This window comes from Teleopsis dalmanni, chromosome X (assembly GCF_002237135.1).
Source record: "Teleopsis dalmanni isolate 2A chromosome X, ASM223713v2, whole genome shotgun sequence".
NCBI lineage: Eukaryota > Metazoa > Arthropoda > Insecta > Diptera > Diopsidae > Teleopsis > Teleopsis dalmanni.
In genome coordinates, this window is record NC_051848.1 from 24,129,702 (window position 1) to 24,143,960 (window position 14,259).

Sequence of the window (14,259 nt, forward strand, 5' to 3'; positions counted from 1 at the left end):
CCAAAAAAAAATTCTTTTTGGAGAGTAAGAATAATTGTTTTTACGATAAAGACATAAAAATTTTAAAGAAACATTGGAATGATTAGAGAGCTTCTTTTAACATCCATATTACATCCCTAACACAAATTTTACTCCCTTACTGATGTCATTGCTCAAAAAACTTCTATATTTTAAGAGTAAGAATGAACTTTTTTACGTTAAAGGCATAAACATGTTTAAGAAACATTGGAATGATTATAGAGTTTTTTATTATATCCGTATTAATGACAAAAGTCGGTTTATGCATAAAAAAAAGCTCGTTAATCCAACTCGTTAGGACAATAGTAGATGTCTCTGACTGGAAATTTTGATAGTTGTGTCAACATGTCCCCTCTCAACGGAACCTAACCCAACTAAAAATCGTGAATACCACTATGATTAGTAGTTTTAGTAATTACTTTCGGAAATAAAGAATCTTATATATTATAAGGTATCTTATACATTAAGATACCCATTCCTTAATGAGCAATGTTTCCCATGTATGTATGTATTTCTTATTAAATTTAAAAAAATAAATATTTGTTTACAATTTCATACTTGGCTTCTATATCTTTAAAATCTATATCAGGTTTAAGTAATTATTGAAAATTTAATTTCATAAATTACTTTTAATATTTTTCCTATTTTAAATTGCAGTTTTGCATGTGAAAATGATGTAGTCATTATAAATGAAAATTAATTATAAAAATTATTTTAAATTATTTATGTATTTGTGGTAGAGCCAGTAAACCAGAATTTAATTTTCTATTTATATTTCATTGAAGTTGTCAATAACAACTACGCTTACCGATTGTTCATCAAAATATTTTTCTACGTGTTTTGCTCTTTAAATCAGCTGACCTTTAAATTCGATTCCATACTCCACAATTCACAACTGGGGTCTGACATACATATGCCCAATATTGTGAATTCAGTCAAGGTAATTGTGTCACAGCCAACGTAAACATCAATATTAACTATTTACGTAATATTTTTCAATTGTACTATTTTATCCACCCACAATGCGTTAGACTTTATGGTCGTCCCTCCATCCTTGCATGCGTTTGTATTGAAATTTTAAGAAGGATTTGTGTGTGAATTGTTTGAGTGAAAAACAAATGCGGATTTGTTAACAGAACGAGTTTAGCAAGCACCAAATAAGATATTTAATAGCACATATCAAAACAAACATACATACGTTTATAATTACATATACAGGGTATTTTATTTGAAAGTATCTCAAATGGTGAAGAATAGATTTCCTTTAAATATTTACTAGAATACAAGGTGTCGAAGAAAAACCTACCCGATATTTTAAAAATTCGCTTTCGTCATACACCAATTTTGTCAAACTTAAATTCAAATATTCAAATCAAACATTAAGTCCACCCTCCTTGGCATCCTATGGATGCCAATCATGGAACGCTGCGTCAAATAACATCAACACACTACAAGTCTTTATGAATCAGTCCTTACGGAAAATCGTTAAAATGTTCTAGCCAAACACGCTATCGATTAAAAGACTATAGTCCATCGCTAACCAAACACCAATCAAAATAATGAGATAAGAAAGCGCAGATCAACCAGTGACACCATAAGAACGAGAATCAAGTGGAACCCCATTGGTAGCCAAAGAAGGTATAGGCCAGCTCAAACCTGGAGAAGATAAACGAATACAGAAATGTTACGTATGCAGAAAAGTTGAAGAGAATTGAAGCTATTAGCTTCTATTAACTATTCTGAATGGAAACATTTTATTGCGGCCCTATGCTCCTCCTAGGAGTTAAAGAAATTTATATACCAACTTTTTCCACTAAACATGCTTTTAGTCATACCAGCGATCCAAGGAATATTCACTTAGACCTGTTGACCCATTGTGTTAAAACTTGATTCACCTTAATGCGTTTGTAAACATTTAAATGGGCTCGGAAATTGTGGTTGTTAAAAGTTCATATTTTCTACAATTTTAGATTACATTTTCAAATAATATCATATATCAAAATTTCTGTAATATAATGTTAACATATATTATTATCTCGCGAACATTTTTTATCAACGAACTATCCACCAACCAAGCACTTATTTCTTAAATAACTTTAAAGCTACCTACTGTTTTTTTAGACAAAAACGCACAAATGTATCAATTACCCAATCAATTTATGCTTATACGTCCTACCAAATTAATTTGATCAAATCAATATTGATTGTGCCTTAATTTATAAGTAGGATCCACTTACTTACTTACTGCTGTCCTTTTCAACTAGTAGAGCATAGAGCCATGTCTTAGCTGGGATTCCAGGCCGACGGCTACCTTGTGAGTTCCAACGTAGGACATGTTATTCAGTTAAATACTGTTTATCAGTAGAAACATACCACAATATAAAAACTCCCTTCGAGAAAACTAAGAAATACAATACATCAGTGTAAAGAAGATAGAAACATATCTTCTTAGAAACAAATATGTAAGTAGTCGTGAAACTACTTACATATTTAATTCCGCGGTATTACAACGGGCAATTATTTGTACTAAGATCATCTAAAATGTGCTAAGCTGCTACTTCAACCCAACATAACCTAACTTACATATACAATACATTACAATACAGTAAACCTTGCAGAATTACCACAATCCCTCTTAATAAATTTCTAGGACCTTGTGTTATTACATGAAGACTCAGTCGACCAGGAGACTACACATGTAAGTGACTTTCACCTATAATTAGCTAAATAAACAAAAAGGAGGCCCTCTACTTTTTCAGGTCCTCAGTTTCAACCTGCCCTTAGTTTCCATGGGAACATAATCCAGTACCTTTAAAGAGGCATTAAACCACAGAGTTTTGTTAAGAATCACCTAAGTTTTTTGTTACTTGTACGTTTTCAGTACTTATACAAATAGAAAGTACTGTAGACAGAAACATGCCCATGTTTCTCATAACATACTTTAATATTCATTTCTTTATATTTTCCGTAATTTTAGATCCCTAAGTATAAAGAGAATTGTCAAGATAGACAATATTTTCCGAAATTTTTTTTGATCTGTAATAGTTACTTATTTCATTCATTATTGAATTTTTAATATTTGAATATTAGCAAATCCTTAAAATTTTTCGTTGTTGTAGAGAATTTTAAGTCTTCTCATTTCTTTTAATATATACATAATGAAATTATTAAATGTTAAATGTATGATCAAAAGTTATTCCTTTTTTTAACAGATGTCTATAGTCACAATTTATAATTGGGTATTAAAGTAGTTTTCAGTGCCGGTTTGTCGACTGTTATATTCTTGCTACTAACAATCATATCAGATCTTTCAAGTTTATCTTAGTTCTAAAGAACATACAGACTTATGCATTTCAAAATTTAATTTATTCTACTCATGAAAAGTACTAAAACTTATAATTCCCGATGGCTAAACGTGGCAATTTATTTTCAAGTTAATAGATTGCCACCAAAAGAAGGACGTAATCTATCAACAATTTTTTCTATCTACACTTTGCTATAAAAGTCTCCATAATCCTTGGATACATGATATTACACTTTTGAAGAACTCTTCACCAACGTTGATATAACAGATATAGTTGGCCTCATGATTAATAAAGACAGAACATAATATATAACATTATCAAAAAATACCACCAGAAGAAGTTTATTGTCTGTAAACCTAAAGAAGATATTAAAATATTTTTAATATTTATATACTGTCAAAAACGTGCAAGTTTAAGCTGTATGTCTTAAACAACTGGTTATAAAAGCCGCACGTTTATAAAGATCCGAATTACAATCAACAACTGGTTCGGAAGAGGAAATTACGAAGTGACAATAGTTTTAATTGGTAGTTTTCTTCTTACCAAACAAAACACAGATTAATCGATAGATCTTCAAGTTACCAATTCTTGAAACTTGTAAGGACGAAATCGATTTATTATATATTTTTAAGAAAGAAAATTAATAATAAAGGTTTCTTGGTAAGGGACTTTTTAGACAGCTTGTCAAAGTGTTCATCGGTAACGACAAAAGATCTATTACATTATCTAAATTCAGCAGGATGTATGTAGTTTTCCTTTTTTTTATCTTAAGATGTGTGCGATGAATGTGGTAGTAAAACGGCGTTAACTAAATCGTTAATTGAAGTCAGTGGAAAACTATCTGCCAACCTGCCATTGCAACAAGCTAACCCGACTAGGTGTCGGTAGATTATTTCTGTTCTTTCATATAATTTTTCGTTTGTAGTTTCATGTCGTTGTTATTATAGTCTTGTATGAGCGAAATAGACATATTATTATTATTGAAAAGAAGGGATAGAGCACTGCGACCTAAAAGATCTATTGTGCCCCTTAGTCGGATTAGAGTTTTTCTCCAAGTACGATTTCTTTAATTAAAGATAGTATAGAATCTCTTGTACATCAGTACCGGGCACTCTTCAAGCACATTGTATGCAGTTTCTCTTTCTTCTCTACAGTGACTGCTGTTTGAGTTGGATTGAATTTCTAACTTCGACAGGTGATTATTCAATATACATAACGAATAAAAAGTAGAAATAAATTCCATTGCTCAAACATAGATTATAATCTGATTTCCTTACTAGTTAAATGAAAAATTCCTGGTCTATCACTTTAGAAAGTAGGGAAAACTTTTAAAATTATATAAGCTAAAGTCAAATACTTTTTATACTACGTCACTAACCCTAATTAATAATTATTATTTAATATTAATGTACCTTTTGCTTCTACATTAGTGTGTTTTTGAACTTCCGTTTAAAGGATAAACGATAGACACTTTTTGTGTAATATGATCTATACGGCTTAGAAAGGAACTAATGCCGTTCGTGCTTATTATCTTTTACAAGCGTAGATAATAAGAAAGTAAAGAAATACAGTCAATTAAACTTCTTTCGAGATAATCATTGGCTTTAGAGGCTTAAAATCGTCTTAATCTAAAAAAAATTTATACAGATCTGCATGCAAGGTCAAGTTTGTGCAGATATGAAATCTTTAATAAGAAATTTTTGCAATATGTAACTACATTTTTAAATTCAAATAATTAAATTAAACTTGAATTTATTAATCACATATCATCCCATCTTTAATCTAGCATGAAAATTCTTGTTTTAACCTAAACCTGCTTTACCAAGTACACAAATAAATTTATTTTATTTTATTTTTTTTCACCCCTCTGGAAGTCCATATCTCTCTCTCACTGTATGGAAAAATAGAAACAGTTTTCTATCATATTTTCCTTGCCTGCATAAAATATTGCTAACATATGCAGCGTATATACATACGTACATACGTATGTATTTATATATTTATATAGATACCGCATGTAATTAAGTAACTTTCTGAATGTCCTAATGTGTCCTGAATGTGTGATATATACATGTCTAACGTTAAATTTACACTAATTATTTTAATGCAATTATATTATTTTTAATTCATGCACTTATCATTTCAATTATATCACATACCGACTAACATACTATGTATATGAATCTGTTATTTGTGGGTACAGTACTAATAAAAATGAAAAGCGTATTGATTAGTCCTGCATATTATATATACTAGTACAGTATTTACTCACACTTTTACTCCCACATACAAACACACAAACAAACTGAGTTATTTGTTAACTGTGACTTCCTTGAAATGAAGTTTCGCCTACGAATATTCCAGCGAACTTGCTGAACTGTACACATTTCATTAATACCGTACGAATTCTTATTTTCATATACACATACAGACACACACAAAGATTGTGTACGGTAAATGCTCATAAAAATATGTTTCAGTTATATTTTACTTTTGTTTATTCTTTTTTAATGCAAAGAACCTTTTTTAGTGTGCTTCAAAGGATATTTAAAGTATGCCAAGCATCCCTCCATGCTGCCTTACTAGCACATCGCACATTGGTGCGGGCTGAGGGTTTGTGCAAGCATTAAACTGCCGCATTTTTTAAACAAAAAATGCGGCAGTTTGTGCTTCTCCTTGTTTTGTAACATTAGTCCTTACATTCTTGAATATCATTTTAGGTTTACGTGTGCACCCTACATTTGACAATAATATCCTTAACTGTAATTGGGTACATAAAAAATTACATAGTTTTAAATAGGCTAATGATCAATTGCTTAAATAATATGTACACAACTATTTTAATATTTTAAAGAAAAATATATTTTATTGACACTAATATTTCGACTATGATAATATATTAATTATAATAATAAATTACAATAATAAATTATAATAATAAATTATGCAAATAATTTATAATAATATATTAGTTATAATTATAAATTATTATAATAAGTTATAACAATAAGTTATAATAATAAATTATAATATAAAATTATAATAATAAATTACAATAATAAATTATAATAATAAATTACAATAATAAGTTATAATAAATAAATTATATTAATAAATTACAATAATAGATTATAATAATAAACTACAATAATAAATTACAATAATACATTATAATAATAAGTTATAATAATAGGTTATTATAATAAAATATTAAAATAATAATAAACTATAATAATAAATTGTAATAATAAGTTATAGTAATAAATCATAATAATAAATTATAACAATTAGTTATAATAATAAATTATAACAATTAATTATTAAAAAAAATTATGGAGTTAATTGGAGTTAATTTAAATTAAATGAATTCAAAAGTAAACTTAACGTGAATAACACATTGTATAAAACATTGGTTCCCAACCGATTCAAATAATGATAAACTTGCCGTATTCGTGAACCCTGCAAATGATAAACAGTTCTATGAAAAAATAAACTATATAAGCTCACGAAATCATGACTTAAGCAACAGGCTTTCGATGTTTTTCGATAGATTGAGTCTTTTTGCCACTGGTCATGCACCATTTATAATATTATAAATACACTTACATAATATGTTCACTCAAATTCCTTACCCAATTTTCTAAGGTTCTACCGAAGATTTTCGAGCACAACGTTGTTGAGCTTTCAATCTGTTTGCCGTTATTTAGATTCGACCAAAAATCAACAACTACATCTTGGCCTTTTTTAAATGCTTTGTACCATACATATGTTATGCCTGTGTTTTAGGAGTACATGATTAACCAGTCAAATTGAGTTTGATTTATCCGCTTGAATTCCTCTCACATACGAGATGTAGATCCCGTATACGAGATGTAGATCCCTTATCTAGATAAAATTTTTTATTGCCAATTAAAAAAAAAATCATGATTAATTTTTTTATTACTCGACATAAATTCATCTTTAATTGATAAACTTCTTCTTACAATGCTTTAACTTTTTTGAGCCCCTTATGTAAACTTTAAGATTCCCCTATCTATTAAACTCAACCATTATACAATATAACCGAAAAACTATTTGAAATCGTTTTTAAGCTGTATTCGTATTTGTAATTCCTTCCGTGTTATCTTTCATAAAGATCTCCCCGGGTTATCACAACAACAACAAGCTGCAAATGCATATTATTCGTGCTAAACATACACAACTGTGGTTCAACTTTACTAAGAGTATCCATAGAGTTTCAAAAACTCATATTCAACTTCGAATTACTCTTTAGCTAGTAAAAGCTTTTTATAATCTTGTTTTATTAAGATTTATCCTTCTTTATACACAATTCCTTTTAACAAATCCTCTTAAATGTTTATTTAATCAGATTTACACAATGTTTCTTTTACCATATTACAACAAAGTCCATATTTTGGCATTCCAAAAAACCTTCAGTTTTGGTATGTGTTTAAGCACAACAAAAGATATATTATTGGTTTCGTACCATTATTAAACTGGTATTCCACTTAAGCTCTTGGAAAATGTATTGTTATGATAGAAAACAATTTCTCAAATTTCTCAAAATTTCTCAAATTCAAATATCTGTTATTTTCCCAGAATTATCAGTATTGCAAGACTGTGATTTACAGTAAAACAGAAAAATGGATAAAGTGGACGATGCGTCCTTGAATTAAAACATTATCGACGCTACTAGAATTTACCTGAAATACAACAAAGTAATGTTTTTATTTGAAGTCCTTTAATTAAAGTCCTAAATGAGTAAGATGAGTAGGTACATTTCTCTACTATGTCTATACAGGCAATACTGTACTACTTATTTTATGAATTTTTCAAATTAATATATAATCGAAAGTAAACACTAAAATGGTGTTCTTCTATGATACTTCTTTTATTTTTTCACATCAACTAACAAAGTTTGAAAAAAATATTTTGTAGCATAACAAAAAAATTACTATTTCAGAAAACACTAAAGGACTAGTTTGTTGAGATATAAGGTAATAGGCTAGCAATTTTCAAATTTTAATTACACTCAAAGCTACCCATCTATACACTACCAAAAATAGTCTCATCATTTATTCATAGTCTTAACATTAATGAGACGATCTTTTATTTATTTTTTTAAAATATAGGCAGAAAGATAAAGGATTCAGTTTAATAAAATAATTTTAACTTAACTGATTAATTTAGTTAATTAATTTTATCTTATTAATTTAATTAATTTAAATAATTAATTAATTTTTATTAATTTAATTGATTAATTTTTATTAATTTATTTTATTATTATAATTAGTTGATCTTTTTAATTTAATTTATTAATTTAATCATTTAATTTAATTAGTTTCTCTGTATCGTGTTATTATTGGAATCCACAAGAATCTGTACAGCAGATAACACAAAATCCACAAGAATCCACAAGGAACTGTAAACCAGATAACACTAAAAGAATTGCAAAGCAAATACGTATACATGGGTTAGGATGTAGATAGATATTGGAAGGGGAAGGGTTATGAATGCTTATGAAATGGGAGATGCATGGGATTTAAATTAAAGTCAATCATGATCAAGGCGATTAAGCCTAGCCACTTCTATGGGGTGTTAGTTAGTTTAAGTGAAATTTGTACTGCAATTCATATTTGTTATAAGTGTAAACTATTTATTATATTCTAATATTCATTATACTTTCTACACTGCTTTTTTTACATTTTTGCCCAATTCTGATTTAATTTTTTTGATCCTAAGTCATGGTTTATTAATTCAACAAGTGGTATTATACTTCGAACATATTAAATTACTTTCATTGCGTTTTCTAAAGCATTGCTCTAACCGAAAAATATGCTGTCGTCATTCCTCTTAAGTTTAAGAGTAACTTTTAAATGATTCAAAATAATTTGAGCTGTAATTAGAACGTTGGAATACAAAACTTGTACAAACCTAGTTAGGTATTTCGTACTTCAAACAAATTCAAATAAATGCAACAGCTAAAATCTAAAAACGACAAGAACACAGATTTACTGAAAATTATATTTTGAAAACAAATTACTTATCCAATGACTAAGTCAACATCAAAATTAAACTTTTTACGAAGAAATATTGTTTTCCAAAAGACATTTTTGTTTAAATGAGATAAACCAAAAACGTACTATCCCCACATTAGTAGGGCTGCCGCCTCGCGTTTTTTTTTTTGTATAAATATGCATATATGCGGTAGATGACATTTCATAATTAAAAATTATATATCAATTTTAGTGTTAAATTATTTTAAATATCTTCTTTTGCTTAAAACAAAACTAATAATTTTATGCTTTTGAAAATAATATAAAAAAATGAAAAAAATTGTCTTTCTGTGCTTTCGGCAGCTTGTAAGTGTGGCAAAAAACAGCAAGTTGCTTACTATACGCGTTAAGCGAGATATTGGCATCATTGTTGCATTCTGTCAAATGTCATATTTTCGAAAATGTCAAATCTTTTATATACAGACATAATGCAAACTACATTTTGTATAAAAATAAATAATAAAGCTAAAATTAAAAATTAAAATGAATAATGAACTAAAAGCAATATTCAGAATGCAAGAAATTTTGAAATTCCATTTTGAAACAAAATTAAAAAGAGTTTAGAATAAATATGACTTAATAAGTATAAACTTGTTAACAATTAATAGGTTAAAAATTTAAAGCACATTTCAATTATACGTTTCTCTAAAATTTAAATATAATTTGTTTGCATTATGTGCACATATGCCAGAGTTGCTATTTGCGAAAACATAACACTTGACAAATTGCAACACTGATGCCAATGTCTCGCGTTGCAAATATAGGCAACCATGCATATTTTGCCATACTGGCGAGTGACAGAAGAGGCCAATTATAAAATGTATTTAATTCTTTGTTTCAAAATTCATATTCAGATTTAAAAACGTTCACTTACTGTTGAAAAACTTGCAAAATAACCGATAGATCAAAAAATCATGTAAGACATAATCTCTACATTTATTTTAATTCCATATATAGTTAAATATCTTAAAGCGATGTACAGATGACCTGTTAACATAAGATCTGGTTAGATACAAATATCTTAAAATTAAAAATTATAAATTTCTTATCTATCTTTATTTAATTTTTATAAATAACTACATATTTTAAAAAAAGTAAATATTGTACATCTATGATTTTAAACTATTCAAAAATATATGCCTTCTTTTTATTATATTTTTATAGTGCTGACTGGAATATAAATTATGCATTATTGCTTAAGGCTCTTAAAGAGTTGGCAACTCTAAACATTTTGATTGTAGGTATGCAACCATTTGCAAGGTACACAGTGGTTCAAAATACGAAAAAGTTGAAGAAAATTATAATAAATAAAATTGATTATCTACGTTTGCGCGAGTCTTAAAATCACTTTTAAAATTGTTTTTAAAATTAGTTTTCAGAGCGTTTACGTATAAGGATTAAAAGCACTTTTAAGGTAGCTGTCAATCAGTTATTTAAATATCTAAAAAATGGATAGAGTATAACTACAAATTATTTTACTTTTATTGCAAAAAAAAGATATTGTAAGCAAAATAGTAGAAAAAAATAAAATTAAGACAGCAATAAACATTTTAGGAATACTTTACAATACTACGAGAAATACGATTATAACTATTTAATAAAATGGCAATATTTCCGACTTCCATTCCTTGTCCAAATTTTATGAATTGTGTACTTTTCATATTTCTTTGCCGTCCAACAATTCTCTGTCTTTCTTCCTCTATAATGAGATATTATATTAATTTTAATACAGCTGTATTCCATTTTTTGAGAACAATGTATTATTTATTGATGTACTTTACTTAATCAACAGTGTTGTGGTTCTTGCAACTTATAAGCATATACATATGTGTATAAGCTGTTATAATGAAGTTTCAGATGAATACGCTTGATCAGTTGACCTTTGCCTAAAGTAATATGCTCACATATAGTATTTTCGATTTCAATACCTATGCACCTACGTTTACAATACCTAAAAAGTTCAAATTTTGACACTTGAAGATACTTTTAAAAAAGGCATCTAAATAACATTTATCTTTTGATTAACACTGCACAATTAAATGTAATTTTAATTTTTTTTATTCTTCTCCTTTTGACAGTTTTAAATGTAAGATAATGTAAGATAAAATTAAAATTTTTACTGTGTGAATATGCAAAATGAGAGCAATGAGAAAGCCAAACAACCAAAACTACAATTACTCGTGGTATGTAGTACTATGTATGTTAGTAAGTTATTGGTCTAAAAATTGAAAATCTTTAAAATTATAACACAAAAACTAATATTGATAACTCAAAAATAATGAATTTTTTTTTTAAATCCTATTTAAATTTATTTTTTTATTGTTAATTAATTGTATATATAAATTCTTATGTTATACCAGAGAAATTCATGTCTTACATTGTTAAATTTTGCTCAATCAATTTCTTATTTAAACCACTGTACGGAATTAGGATACACATAGTGCATATGTGTATATGTTTTCATATATGTACATATATTTATATTCTCATGGTGTCAAGCAGATTACACATTTTGTATACGTATGTATGTCCGTACGTGCTAAGTCGAGTAGGCAGCTGTTGTCCTTGCAGCTTGTGTATGTAGAAATTATTTTTGCACAAATTAGTTTATTGATTAGGGTCTAAAACTAGAAATATATTACATACATATATATGTATGTACATATATTATTGTAGAGAACTGCTGCGGAAATATGTATCATAAAACTGACCCAGCTTCCAACCGCTAGGATGGACAGACGGAGAAAAAAGTTTAAAAATAAAAACATTTAGATACATATATATGTACATATATGTAGATATACATATATATGGACGTGTGTTTTTAGTAAAAACAATTTAAACTTGTTAGAAGTTCCATCTAGACAATAAAGCTCAATGTAAACTATAAAATATCGAAGGATATACATACTTATCTACACATGCACATTTGTATGTATGTACGTTATCACATAAATAATTATTCATAACTAGTATGTATATGGAATTCTAATAAACTTAAAATAAAATTAACTACTTTTACTGTTAGTTACAATCTTCTGTCATTGCGTCTACTCTGCAATTTTTTTTTTAATTTGAGATTCACATTAATTCATGAGAACAGAAAACAACAACAAATGATAAAAAACAGTAAACAAAAGAGTAACAATTGGAGTAAACAGCCGCTTGTACTTTTCAATTGGCATATCAAATATTTGAATGCGAACAGCATAACTAAAGAAGATAGCAAAAGACGCCATAAATAGGAAAAAACAACAAAATAGTTATAAAGCATGCACATGCAATTTGGCTATACACCATGAACATTGCTAGACGCAGGAACGTCCCCGTCAATATTCTGTTCTTTTTTACTTTCTTGTACAGTGCGGTGGCGGCAACAAAATATTGTTTCTTTTTTTGTTATTGTCTTTTTTATGTTTTGATTTACAAACACATTGTTTTACTTTGCAATTTTCTATGCCTTATTTTTCGCGGCATTTTCCCGCAAATTTTGTTTCCTCCAAAGAAAAAAGAAAATAAATTTTAAAGTAAATGTATGGATTGAAATTTTTTTATAAATAATTTATGAAAAGGAACTGTTATTGAGGAAACTATAGCTAAATTGTAGCGCCTAATGGTGTGTTTGTTTAACCTTTATGTCAATAGCAGAACTGGTTTACGCACGTCAACAGCAAAATACCTGGGTATGTACCTTCTGCTCAAAAAGTATCCGGATTTTGTTGTTTGTTAATTACTCCTTAAGTAATAGACCTTTTTCAAAAATTTATTTTTGGTATGTTGGTACGCGTTCTCTTGACATATAATAAAAATTTGAGCGCCATCTGTCGATTAGTTTGTTTACAGCAGCTGTTAATGTGAGACTACCTCAAGTGCATTTAGCGATTTTTACTATGGAAAATTCTTGTTGTTGACCAAACACGATTTTTTGACCAAACACGGTACCACTGTCATCGCTCAGGCACCATATTCGCCAGATCTGGCGCCGTGCGACTATTTCCTATTCCCGAAACTCAAATTGCACCTTCGTGATAAGAGTTTTAAGTCGATTGTATCGGTAAAAGAGAATTTGCCGAAGGAACTAAAACCCATACCTGCACGGGCCTACGAAAAGAGTATGGAAGATTGAGTTAAGCGTTGGCATATGTATATCGCTTCAGAAGGATCATATTTTGAAGGAGATAAAATAAATTTGGAATAAAATTTAAATTTGTGTGTTTTATTTACAAAATCCGGGTACTTTTTGAGCTGGAGGTACATACATTTTGTATGGGAAATGGCATGCTGTAAGCATATCTAACTCGTTTGTTGGGATTTTTGAATTTTTTTTGTATTTTGTTAGAAAGAGACAAAAGGTTCAAAATCAGTTTTACTCTAGCATTTAGTTATTCTTTTTTGAAAAAGTGGTATATATAGATAGACACACGTAGAAACATCTATATGATAGAAACATGTATTGAGTCAGAAATATCATTCTTTGTAGTTTCGTCAGCAAATTTAGTTTGCATTTGTGATTCGAAGTGAAAAGGCGTTTCTGTTTATTTTGTGGAAATAAAAAAAAAATATTAATAAAAGTGAAATGGCAGATGGTGAATGGCTTACTCCACGGCAGCTCAGCGCACTTTCGTACGAAGAGCAACAATCATATATTCGTCAAACGCTTGAAGAGAGCCAAGAAGAAATAACTGACCAATATTCAATAGCTGGTGACAATGCTTTAGGTGAATGTGTAGGTGATATTGATGGTGATGACTCAGACGTTGAAGAACCCACGTTACCAGAATATGACCTATATGACGACAGTGATTCTGATGAAGAACTTGAAGATGCACCAATTAATACTGGCGAATGTTTTACTGCCAGAGATGGTAATGTTTGGTCTT